Here is a 13824-nt window from a genome sequence, read left to right as displayed (position 1 = left end):
CTAAGCAATCTATCCTAACTCTTAAACAGTAGCTCAAAAATCCGATCTTCGAACCATACGATCGAAATCCATTTCTTCGTGATCAGACTCAGCTCACTCTTCCTTTAAGCTTCCTTTCTTTTCTTCGATCCTACAAAACATCAAAATCCAATCTTATCACATCATGTATTAAGAATCTACAAATAGGAAGTTAATAGAGTTAGATAGTGAATTTTACCTGAAGCAGAGTCATACATCTTGACTCTCCCATCTTCTCGATCCTTCAGGTAGATACGGCAGCTTCGCATCCAATGCCCCTTCTCTTGGAAGTAGAAACAAATAGACTCTTTCGGAATAGCACATGGAACAATCTTAGATTCAGCCTTTCTCTTTACCATCCGGTCAAACAGTTTGACCTTGGCCAATCCCTTTCCATTGGGAAGAGAAGTCTTTTTTGGACTTCCAATGTTGCCATTGCCAATGTTCATGGAAGTTTAGGAGGTTGACCTACCAGTCAAATTTGCTTTACCAGTGCGCCAAATCATTGTTGATTCAGCATCAATAAGCAAATAGGTAAGATCAATGAGGGTCGCGTCATGGTCCATCATATAGTAATCTTTTATGAACTCACTATATGAGTCAGGAATTGATTGAAGAACCAAGTCAACAGCCAGCTTCCTTGAGACATCGACACCCACATTCCCAACTTGTCAATATGTAACTTCATATCCAATACATGAGCATATACAGACTTTTCATCTTCGTGTTTGCTTGCCAGTAGGGCTTGAGTGACCTTGAACTTTTCAAGTCTTCGAACAGGTGGGTCAGGGAGAATTATTAAAGGAGGTGGAGGAAGTGAAGCATGATTTTCGTTTCCATGATCCAATCGTGGAATATCATCTTCATGTGGAAAGCTTTTTCCAAAGGATTCGGGAAGACCATAGTTGTTAGATTTTGACATCTACAAAACGGGAGAAATTCAAGTTAGTTGATTCAATCCTTAATATAACATCCAAATGAAATATTAAGGCTAGGACCCAACACAATATTCTACAAATCGGAAGAGGGATGTCGTAATGCAGCTGCAGAATATTTGAAGGTAGGTAAATGACGATTTACCAATTTCCACCATGAAAAACGAAAATAAAAATTAGGTTTTAAATGAATTGAAACTCCTAGATCTTTTGAGATTCATTGAACTTTTCAATGGCATGTTTAATCTCGATTATGCCCTTTAAGTTTGTGACTGGGATACCGAGGATCACAAACAAGGTGTGAATAACCATGCAAATTAGCTTGGTACTCTCGAAGACGTATATCACCTAATCAATGTGTCGGTTAACCACACACGCTCCATTGATCTATGATAATCTACAAGCTACCCATTGTCATCTTTCATTGGTCCCATATTAGTGTGCCGGTTAACCACACACGCTCCACTAATGACCAACAAGGTGCAATGTGCAATTTCATGGATTAGCACCAAATTCACATTTTTTCTAAAGTAACTAAGATTTTGGGAATTTATAAAAGTGTTTAGTTACTTCGTATTTCATTATACTTATAATGGAAGGTTGTGTCCTATCCTACCCGTTCGGGTAACGACCCTCCACTAGTCAAGGATGCGGTGGGTAAGAGAGGATACCCAATGGCGGTCATTTTACAGGCCGCTTCCTTAAACACCCCTTATAGACCAGCTTCGTGAATGAGGCCTACTAACGGTAAGACTGACATTTACTTATATATATATATATATATATATATATATATATATATATATATATATATATATTAAACTTTTAATTCTATATAGTATAAGAGTGTATTTTATACTTTTAAAATACTAGGTGGTTTAATCTATTAATAAATTAGACTTTTAATTTGATACTCATAAACCATATTATTATGGATTTATTAATTCTCTCTTTTAATTAAACTCTTAATTAACTTAATAAAATCCATAAGGGGGTAATTTGAACTTTTCAAAGCACTAGGGTTCTAGAATTTAATATTTCAAAATTAATACATTTTAGTTAAATTTTAAATTCCAAAACTTGAGGACAAATTTTGAAACCTTTCAAAATATTAGGGTTTAACTATTTAAAATTCAAAAACTAAAACTTTTAAGTTCAAATTTAAACTATAAAACCTAAAGGGTGTAATTTGAAACTTTTCAAATTTACTAGGTCAAATATTTGAATCAAAATAATCCTATATTATCCATATTTAACCAAATCCACCAATTTTGATAAGGATATCTAATATATGCATATCTACAGATATATTTTACATCATATCTTAATACTTTAAGCTATAATTATACTTATTATAGAACAAAAGGTACTTATTATGCTTAATATCTGTTATGTAGCATAAAGACATTCTCGGGGGCAATATGGAAGCTAGAAGCAGGAAAATACGAGCTTAGACAAGAAGAAGACACAAGAAGGATGTTGCTAGACAGCTTGACCCCTCGTCAGTATTTTGACCATATCTCATGACTCGTAACTCCGATTAAGGTGATTCAAAATGATCTGAAAACTAGACACAATTTCGGACGACTTTTATGTTTTGAGAAAAGTAGGATTTTCAACCACCACGACGTGGTGAATGGAATCTTCGCGATTCTTGACGCTGGCTTGGGGAATACGGGATAAACACGAGGACCACGACGTGGTGCCTTTACCACGTCGTGGTGTCGAGATTTTTGGCAACTATATATATATCTCAGACATTAGGTCGATTCCAGAGGAGAGAGGGTTGAAGGTTGCGACCATTAACAAAAAAATACCCTTCCAAGACCCCTTTGAGGGCAGAATTCAAGTAGAGATCAAAGGATAAAGAGATTGGAGAAAGGATTCGCATATACACATTCGGTTTGCCTAGTTTAATCATGATTAGTCTAGTTTCCCTTATGTGTATGTGTTTTCCAGCTATGATTATGGGCTAAAAACTCTTGCTTTCGTTTAGTTAGTTGAAACCTAAAACTATGAGTTAGTTTCTTACTTTATGGATTATATGAATTTGGTTTATGCATGTGTTTGATTATCATTACCTAGCATGTTAAAGTTTATAACTTTTTTGCTTAATTTCAAGTGTAGTGTAGCTTAGTGACCATTAAATTACATGAACTTGATTACCTAGTGATTTAGTGACCATTAAATTGCTAGAGCTAGGATCGACCAAATCTTAGATAAGTAATAAAAGCAACAAATTTAGTTGTGCTAAAGAACATAATTGTGACCATAATTATGTTTGTTTAGATAAATCTTACATAGCCCATCTATAATGAATAACTAATTTTGTGTTTTGCTTGTGTATGACCATAGAAAGTAATTCATGAATTGGTGAAAATATTAGTGAATTTGGACTTGAATTGCTAATTATAATAACTTGGTAACCAACTTCATTAATCCATAAATAAGAACTAACCATAGGAAAAAGGTGGATTCGAAACTAAACGAAAGTGTTTTAGTATATTGATTACAATCGTTTTTATTCAAGTGCTTAAGTTTTTCTGAACTTGTAAAATCTGATAAAACCCCCACTTTTAGTTGTTTTTCTTAGTTTAGCTTTTAGTAATTATTTTATTAATTAAATATTGTTCCCTGTGATCGACACCCGACTTACCCAAGCTATACTATAATCTGACTAGGTACACTGCCTATAGGTGTATAGTTAGTATAAGTTTGTTAGGTTATAAATTTAAAATTTGATAGGTATAATTTGTGCACATCAAGTTTTTGTCGCCGTTGCCGGGGAACGGCTTATTTGATTTTTAATTTAATTGTTTTTAGTTATTCGATCCTTTTTGTGGGGTAAAAACCACAAAAAGTTACTTTTGTTTCATTTGTTTATTTTAGTTTTTTTTCTCTCTGAGACGCAACCACGTCGTGGTAATCTTCACCACGTCGTGGTCTCGCTTAAGTTAGTTTTTCATTTATTTGTTTTTTGTTCCTTTTACGCGTGTTTTTCTAGTTTTATCTTAGCAGGAAAAAATGGGGGACATCATGACCATGTCAATGGAAGAGTACAAGCGACATATGAGGAATGAAAACAGATGGGGTCTTGATCCACCAAAAATCCCAACCACGACAAAGTTTGAACTTTCGGGGCACATTATTAATATGTTAAAAGAACTACCTTTTTATGGGAAGGAGCACGAGGACGCTTATGAGCATATAGAAGAGGTGGTGGAGATTTCACATTATTTTAACTCACCAAACGTGAGTAAAGATGCGGTGATGCTACGACTTTTACCGGTCACATTGAAGGGTGAAGCAAAAGAATGGTTAAAATCACTTCCTTTTGGAGAAATCACGACATGGGCTGATTATAAGACTGAGTTCATCAACCAATTTACTCCTCCTTTGAAAGTGGCAAAACTTAAAAGAAACATCCAGAATTTTGAACAATTGGAAGGGGAGTCTCTATATGAAGCTTGGGAGCGTTACAAGAGATTGTTACGACATTGCCCTCAACATGACTTGAATGTGCAACAAGAAATCTTGATATTTTATGATGGAGTCAATGTATGCACTCGTCAACTTCTAGACTCACAAGGGCCCATGACAAAGAAGGATCCGGCTACTAACAAAGCTTTAATTGAAGAATTTTCCAAGCATTCAAGGGAGTATCACAACCCAAGGGGGTAGGATATCACGAGAAGAAGAGCGAATGGAGATGAAGCTTCTGATGTCCTAACAATGGTAATGACAAAGCTCGATGCCATGGAAAACAGGCTCACAACAATGGATGGATCAATTAATGTGGTTTACGATAGATACGAATCTTGTGGAGGATCTCACTCTGTAAGGGATTGTGAATTGGAATACAAGAGAGCTCAAAACACGGCAAAATATCAACAACTAGAGCATAATCTCTACCAACTAGAACGAGTCCAATCCGAGAAGATAGATGCTCTCAAGTCAATGCTATTTAGATTCATGGAAGCTAGTAAAAAAAGACATGATGCAACTGATGCAACACTTAAGGTTCAACAAGAATCTATTTTGAGCATCCACACACAAGTTGGGCAATTAACAAAACTTGTACAAGAAAAGCTATCGGATCTACCTTCAAGTACAGTCGAGTCAATCCCTATGGCTCAAGTCATGACCGTTGATACAAAAGAAGATGATGAATTGGTGCATGTGAAGGACCTTGAAGAGGAATCTAATCAGTCACTCGAAGTAAAAAATAAAGAAGAAGAATAAAAGTGTTGTGATTCTGACCAGCCATCACGACGTGGAGGCAATAGTGCCACGTCGTGGATGAAAAAAAGTGATTATGATTTTTCTGTTGTTAAACCATATCGACCACCTCTCCCTTTCCCTTCTCGTGCCAATGAAAATCTAGTGAAGCAAGAAAACACGAAGTTCCTTAAGCATGATGAATTTGAACGCATGAAGGAAGAAGCGTGGGAAGAATGGGAGGAGCCTTTACCAAAAGAGCGGTTGGAAAAAGAGGTGACTTATTCGAAACCTCAAGTTTTAGCGCCTATGATTTTTGAGGTGTTTGCTTTTACAAGACCACCAAATCACGTCACAGAGCCTATTGAAGAAAAAGAAGAAGAATATGATGGACCTCATTTTGACAAGAAAAACCCAGAAAGAGACAAGACAAAAGCTAAAGACACGGGGATAAAGAAAGAGCCCAAGAGGAAACATAAAGAAGATGTCAACCCAACAATGCAAGAAAGCTCAAGAAAGGCATTCAACAGACGGGTTGCCTACAAACGAAAAAGGCTCAAATTGATGGAGAACGGGGAGGTTACACTTCCACCTGACGCAACGTAGAGTGGGAAGGAGTCCAGCTCACGACTCTTCAAAAAGAAGCGCTTCTCGGGAGGCAACCCGATGTATTTAGAGTTTGCATTTTCTTTTATTTTTTCTTTAGTTTTAGTTTTTTTTTGTTTTAGTTTTATTTTACCTTAACCGAATGATGATGCGTTTCTATAGTTCTTGATCTTATTTTGTAGTGTTGAACGATAGTGAAGCAGTGAAGGAGCTTAATTTGAAGAAGTCGTGCGGTTTTTGAAGATCATAATTGAAGAACAAGTTTTTGAATAAGTGTAGGGTTCCCATATAATGAAGAAAAAAGCATTTTGAAGCATATTTACTGAAAAGAAGACAACACGACGTTGACATCATCAACACGTCGTGGCAGTGGTTCAACACATTTTTTTCAAGAATGGTTCTTTAATTTCATTCAATCCGGCACATTTGAATTCACAAGAAGAAGCTTCCCAGGTATTATATTTAGAGTCCGAGTGAGGGTATTATTGACAAAAGAAGGTTCTTTATAGAGAAAGATTAGAACGACGAGAGAAGCAAGATTTGAGCAATTTTTCGGGTGTTTATTTGCGTCAATAAGTGAGGACTCATGCCTAACAGCTTCGTACATTCGTTGGTGCCACATATATTCCAGAAATCAGGTCATTCTGGCACCGATTATTGCAATTTCAAGACCAACACGTCGTGGTAATCCCCACCACGTCGTGTTGTCGCAGTCAGAATACCAGAAAAATAATCTGTTTGAGCCACCACGAGGTGGTGAATTCCGCCACGAGGTGGTGCTTTTCGAGTCCGTTTTTCGAGTCTGGTCCCGTACTTTCAGTAGTCCAAGTGTTCAAGAGTGGCGTTTCCAATTCTATATTGAATTCCATGGTATGGATGAGCTGTTCCACACCATCGAATTTTATTTTTACGCCAATGTCCCGGCTGCCACGACATGGTTGACACTTTCCTATGTCATGGGGGAGTTTTCATCACATCAGGAGGCTGTCATTTTACTTTCGAATTCCGTTTCCACACTTTAGAGAAAGCTAGAGATCCTACACACGATTCGAGATGCATCTTCGATCCCAGGGGAGTCTGATCCTTTTTCTCCCTCTTTTTAATTATATATTTTGCATAGCATACAATGAGGGCATTGTATGTAATAAGTGTGGGGTAGGGGGTCGAAAAAGTAAATTTCTAGAAAAGTAGTAAATTTAAAATTTTTTAGTAGGTTTGAAATAATAATCTAAAAATTTAATCTAGTAATAATTTGAACTTAAGTTGCTAGTATTATATGGGATGATCCGATGAGAGCTCAAATGTTTAACTGAGCCAATATATGATATAGTATATTTGTGGCTTCCCATTCCTAGTGAAAAGTCATGAGATATGAAAGGTAATCTGGTAGTTTTTATGACATAATATGTTTTGCAGCCTAAACCTGAAATCTATCCAGGAAAGCTTATGTAGTCATTGCACATAGACTAATGCCTCTAACCAATAAAGGTTGAAGTTAAGCATCCATGCCTAAGCATGTAGGATTTGAGAAAAAAAAGTGAGATACATGTGAAAAAAAGAGAGAAATTACCAAAAAGTTGAAGAATTTTGGAGCTTTCAAAGTATGAAGATCAAAAGATCAAAATTCCACAGAATCAAAAGTTGAAGATACCAAAAATCGGAAAAAGAAGGTGGTGAATTCAAATAAATCAAAGATAAAATATCAAAGAAGTGAAGAATTCCAAGAGCTCCAATTTGGTATCTAAAGTTGTAATTTCTAGATTATGTATGATTGGGTTGCTTAACCAAAAATACCTTGAGGTTAAGAAAGAGTTCTGAGGATTGATTCGGAGGGTTGCAAAAATGAGTGTCGTATAAACTAAGGGGTGAAGGTTCATAAGGATTGTGAGTATTTAGGATTGGGAAGTTGTTAGGATTTTAGACACACATATGCGCATTGAGGTCTTGGTAAAATGACTGAGTTCAAAATGGATTGTTCTATATGATGGTGGTGATGAAGGCTTGAATTAAAATTTATTAGTTTTGCTTGAGGGCAAGCAAAAGATAAGTGTGGGGTATTTTGATATGTGCATATATACACATATATTTTACATCATATCTTAATACTTTTAGCTATAATTATGCTCATTATAGAACAAAAGGTACTTATTATGCTTAATATCTGTTATGTAGCATAAAGACATTCTCGGGGGCAATATGGAAGCTAGAAGCAGGAAAATACGAGCTTAGACAAGAAGAAGACACAAGAAGGATGTTGCTAGACAGTTTGACCCCTCTTCAGTATTTTTACCATATCTCATGACTCGTAACTCCGATTAAGGTGATTCAAAATGATCTGAAAACTAGACACAATTTCGGACGACGTTCATGTTTTGAGAAAAGTCGGATTTTCAACCACCACGACGTGGTGAATGGAATCTTCGCGATTCTTGACGCTGGCTTGGGGAATACGGGATAAACACGAGGACCACGACGTGGTCCCTTTACCACGTCGTGGTATCGAGATTTTTGGCAACTATATATTGTTGGGTTTTGAGCATTCTAACACTCCTATGGTGTACATGCAACCCTATAAACCTTGGATCTATGTTTTCTCTATTATACATGCAAATATTAATTATTCCAAGGTTTCATCCTAACTAGCATATTATGAAGCACCTATACTACAAAGTTCTAGTTAGATGACATACCTTTTGATGTAGCTTGATGTCTTCAAGCTTTAAGAGCTTAGCCCCAATAGTGTGGAAGCCTCAAATGGAATCACAAATCACCAAAACACCTTGGAAGAACTTGAGAAAATATGTATGCATACTAAAATCGGCCCACTCTTATTTTCACACACTTGTGCCAATTTTTGTGAGCCAAGGACCCCTTTATATATTATGGAGGATTAGGGTTACATCCATGTAAACCCTAATACCCATGACCTTTCATTTACATAGGATCCATGGGTTAAAAGCTCCATGGACCATCCATGAAATCTTAGCCCAACCTAAATGAACTTGGCCCATTCCACATATATAAGAGTCCATATTTAATTAGTTCTTTTTGATCACTTAATTAATTCTAAATTAATTCTTGATCAATACTAATTAAATAATATGATTCCATATTAATATATTAGAACTTATAATATATTAATATAAATCATAAATATACTATTCTCAAAAGACTATCCATATAAATTGTGTCGGTGAAGTGCAACCCAAATGGACCATGACGGGTCGGGTCAAGTACATACCAAATATAGTTATGGACTTAGACATTAATCCAACAGTCTCCCACTTGGATAAGTCTAAAACTATTATTGAGTATGACTTCAAAACCTAACTGGCAATCGTAGCTCTTAAAGCCGCTGTGGAACTCTGACCTTGTCAATGACTTGTCCATTAGATAAGGGATCATATATTCCTCCATTCTAGATATCATATGGACTGAGACATGGATTATAATCATTCTCTCTGTCCATTTGTTGTTTCTCGATTTTCAATTTATGATGACTGACTGATTGAACAAATCAAATCAGTCCTCGCTTGGCCAAGCACTCACATGTGTCATCGCTAAATCATCGAGGGGCCCACAGATATCGCTTTTATCCCGAAGGTAAAAGGAATGGATAAACTTCGACTCATATGGCTTGTTCTACTACTTGTTGAATCATACACAAAGGCACGTTTTATAACATCGAGTTACCAAATGCGTTTTCGTGCAATCAATGTATAACCAACTCATAGTAACAACTCATATCTCTAGGTTTGAAGAATATAAGATATTATCGTCTCATGATCACTCGTGATAAAATCCATGAAGTGATTCAAATGAGCGCGGGTTGAATCCAATACTCGGAACTTATGAGCACTCATGAGTGTTATAGCACCACTTTGTCCACCAACTTGGACCTCTACAAACCAACCCATGACAGTCTTGATTCATATCTACTTCCAACATATGACCGACTGTGGATGGTTTGAATAACTTAATCATTTAGGAAGAGCGACTTAGTTATTCTGGAAGTCAAAACATGAAAAGTGAAACACAAGAATAAATGAATCAAATATGGTATCAAACCCTATGAATATAAATAAACACTTTTATTTATCACCATACTGATTACTCATTATTCATTGTTTCGGTTTTATCAACTTTATACTTGAATTAAAAACACTAGTTGTCCTATGCTCCAAGCATGTACATTATGTTTTTCTTAAACAATAGCTTTGCCATACACCAAGTATGCACTCTATGTTTGTCTATGATCCTTACTTTGTGAAATAAACCAATTGAACATAATTTCAATGATTCTAATTTCACACTCCCAAATCCTTATCGAAAAATGTGAGAATTTCAAATTCCTATCATTTATCGAAATCTGTTTAGATTTTAAACTTATATGCACTGACCCTCCTGTAATGAATATGTACAAACTCACAAAAACTTGTCAACGGTCATTATAAGGTATTCCAATGGAGATCAACTCCATGGAAACTAAGTCTCATATTCAAAGTACATTGCTTTGGACATGCTTCTTGCATTAAGTTTTCTAATCTTACACAGATAACTTCCACCTATGGAGACAACTCCATATTCTCATTTTGACTATCACTTCTGAACAAGAGATGCCTCTTTTCAGAATATGTCAATATGGTCCTTCCAAAATAAGCATTATACTTCCAACTGTCCCTGAGCAACCAATCTTTGGTAAACCTCAGATTGTCCTCGACAATTGCTTAATCATTTTAGTCATATCCAATTCTAGACCTTTTCCCGTCTTAATGCCTCTGGGCATTTGGAAAAATTTAGAAATGACAAATATTATAGCACATGCAATCGATCCTGTACCCAAAGCAAATGGTACACGATTCATGATGTTTCACATAAAGACATGATTCTAGACCAGTCTTTTGCTACAATATTTTTATTTTCCATGTTTTCAAAATTTGACTATGAAGAGGGATGCCGTAATCATAATCGAATTTTGAGAACGCAATATATAGAATTTCCTTAAGTTGAACCAATCCAACATGAAATTCATATATATATATATATATATATATATATATATATATATATATATATATATATATATATATATATATATTCTTGACTAAAGATGATTAAGGTCTCAATCTAAGCCTTTAGAACTGAAATGAAGTATATCCTCTCCCTTAATTATAGCAAAACAACTTTTTCAATCCCTGCAGCCTCACGAATTGAAACTTTTGTTTTCTATAATTAACATTGCTAACTTGCAACACTAACAATAATTATCATGTTCCCACTAACATGATGATTATTAGCATAACACTTATGCTCCCACTAGCTTTGACATGTACTCAGAAATCAGCTGGACTTCTAGAAATCAATACTTTATTGACTTTCTTACCAAAGTTCAGATTTCTGATACGAGATGCTTTGATAAAACTTTATCAAAATCATACACCTTTCCTTAGATAGCATACATGTGTGTCTAAACAATTTCAGAACTATGAAAAGGGATGCCGTAATCATAGTCTCAATTGTTTAGACCTTTTGCCATCTGCTTCAAATCTACTTGGTGGAAGTGTTTCCTCACCATCATTTTCATGAATCGGAGAGAAACCTTATGACCCTTAGATTTTATGGTGTATGTGTTCTTATCCATGTGAATCATCAAAACCATAGTCACAAGACAAGGATAATGACAAATCCAAACTCATATGGACTAAACTTATGCAATCTTAACTTCTTGCCACCTGGCAGTACAGGGCCTGCCATTGCTTCCAAGTTGTTATGCAACCAATTGAGAACTTTTAGAACTCCTATGCAAAGCCAACTTTAACTGGAATGGGCACAGAATATGTCAACACGATAGGTTATAAACCTCAAGCTGTGTGCTAGTGAAGAACCTCAGGTTTTATTCTTGATTAGTTCTTGAAATTCTTTTTAGGATCTTTAAGACTCCCACTATCCTCTTGACATATAAGACTATCTTGCCAAATATTCAAAAGATAGTGCGGATTCTTTATCAAGACAAACACTTCACACAATTGGCCTTCGTTGGTCTTTGTTTTATCCAAAACATCACAACTTACCAATTTCAAATGTACAAGAGTAGGACACTTTTACTCTTACATTTGACAAGTGTTTTAAACATTTCTTTAAGATATGTCACTCAAGTTACAATCTTGGAGTATGACTCTAAGAATTGTTTTGGAACGAAGTATGACTCATCTTCCTGATCTAACCATTTCAACAATTCATGACTCCTCTTCTTAGTCATAAGAATGCACTAAGATGACCTTTAGAGGACTAATTGTGATATGATTTCTAAATCATTAAGATGATCACAAACATGATACTAAAGTACTCTCCCATCTTTTCAGATTTGAGAAACTTTTATCTTTCTGCCTAATTTGATTCTTCCCATTCGTTCTGCCATACATTGAGACTTTTCCAATATTTCAGAATTATACTTAAACTTGTAAGTATAACCATATTTACTAAACTTTAGTAAATCAAATAGTCTTAACGAGCTTTGTGGTGGACATGACCAGTGCACAAGAATGTGTACTCGATCCCTTTAGTCCTTCACTTGACTCACACATCCATGTGAACAAGTAATTAGTCTTGATTTTCCAATGCTTGAAAGTTCTCATTCATCATACTATTCAACTTGCATGATTCCAAGTCTCGGTCCAATTGAAACTTGGGCGATGAGGAACTTTCCTGATTTGGTAAATTTAGACACTACCACAAATGAAAGAATCAAATCCATTTTCAAATATTGCTGTCAGTGGAATCATATAAGCAACAATTTTCCACAAATGCCATTGTAAGGATACTTCAAATAAATAAAATTAAACAATTTTCTTTTATTTTAAAACTTTGCGGAAAAACTTATCCTTACAATCCACATGGAAAATTGTTGTTATCTATTCCTTAGCAATATATCATAACTTCTTAAGCAACTGCTCAAAATTCTGATGCGATCGAAATCCACCTTCGCGATCAGAATCAGCATATACTTCCTTTAAGATTTCTCTCTATTCTTTGATTCTTAAAACATCAACATGTGACCCAGTCACATCATGTAATGAGGATCTCAGAATAGAACTTAACAGAGTTAGATAATGGGCTCTACCTGATGTAGAGTTTGACTTTAACATCCTTAGGTAAATTTGGCAGCTTTGCAATCAACACCCCTTCCTTTGGCAAAATAAACATATGGACCCTTTGGTAATGGGACTATCTCAGAATTAGCCTTTCTCTTTACCATTTGGTCAACCAGGTTGACTATGGCCAATCCCTTTCCATTGGGAAGAGAATGCTTTTTCTGGATTTCCAGTGTCACCATTGTCACTGTCCATAAAGTTTTTGGGAAGTTGATCTTCTAATCAAATTTGCTTTACTATCGTTCCAAATCATTGTTGATTCAGCAGCACCAAGCAAATAGATATGATCATTAAGGTTCATGTCATAGTCTGTTTCATGGTAGTCCCAAAGGAACTCACTAAGTGACTTAGAAAGTGATTGAACATCCAACCTTCTTAAGACTTTGACACCCAACTCTCCCGGCTTGTTAATATGTGACTTCATCTCCAAGATGCGATCACACATAGACCTTGCTTGCCAATAGGGATTGAGTGACCTTTGAACTTGTGGGTTAGGGAGAATAATTGGAGGAGGTGGAGGAAGTAAAGTTCCAAGAGATTTGGGAAGATCATAGATGTCTGAGCTAGACATCTTTTGGGAGATATTCACGATAGTTGATTTAAAGCCCTTAATATAACACCCAACATGAAATATTAAGGCTAGGATCCAACAACCTATTTATAACTGGAAGAGGGATGCCGTAATCCGAGTTATAAAATAGTTGAAGGTAGGTAAATGACGATTTACCAATTTCCACCATGAAAAACGAAATATAATTAAGTTTTAATTGGATTTGAAACTCCTAGATCTTTTGAGATTCATTGAACTTTTCAATGGCATGTTTCAATCTCGAGTGTGCCCTTCAGGTTTTGTGACTAGGATGCCGAGGATCACAAAACAAGATGTGAAGTAACCA

General features: G+C 35.7%; 1 non-coding gene across 1 annotated transcript; it reads right to left on the bottom strand.

Moving 5' to 3' along the window:
- Positions 1–4361: 4361 nt before the first annotated feature.
- On the bottom strand, positions 4362–4468 carry LOC145141597 (small nucleolar RNA R71). Its single transcript, XR_013722790.1, has one exon. It is a non-coding gene; the product is annotated as a small nucleolar RNA R71 (small nucleolar RNA).
- Positions 4469–13824: the final 9356 nt, after the last annotated feature.

Source organism: Lactuca virosa, chromosome 9, assembly GCF_052849685.1.
Source record: "Lactuca virosa cultivar CGN04683 chromosome 9, Lactuca_virosa_CGN04683_v6, whole genome shotgun sequence".
NCBI lineage: Eukaryota > Viridiplantae > Streptophyta > Magnoliopsida > Asterales > Asteraceae > Lactuca > Lactuca virosa.
This window is presented reverse-complemented; position numbering and strand designations above follow the sequence as displayed.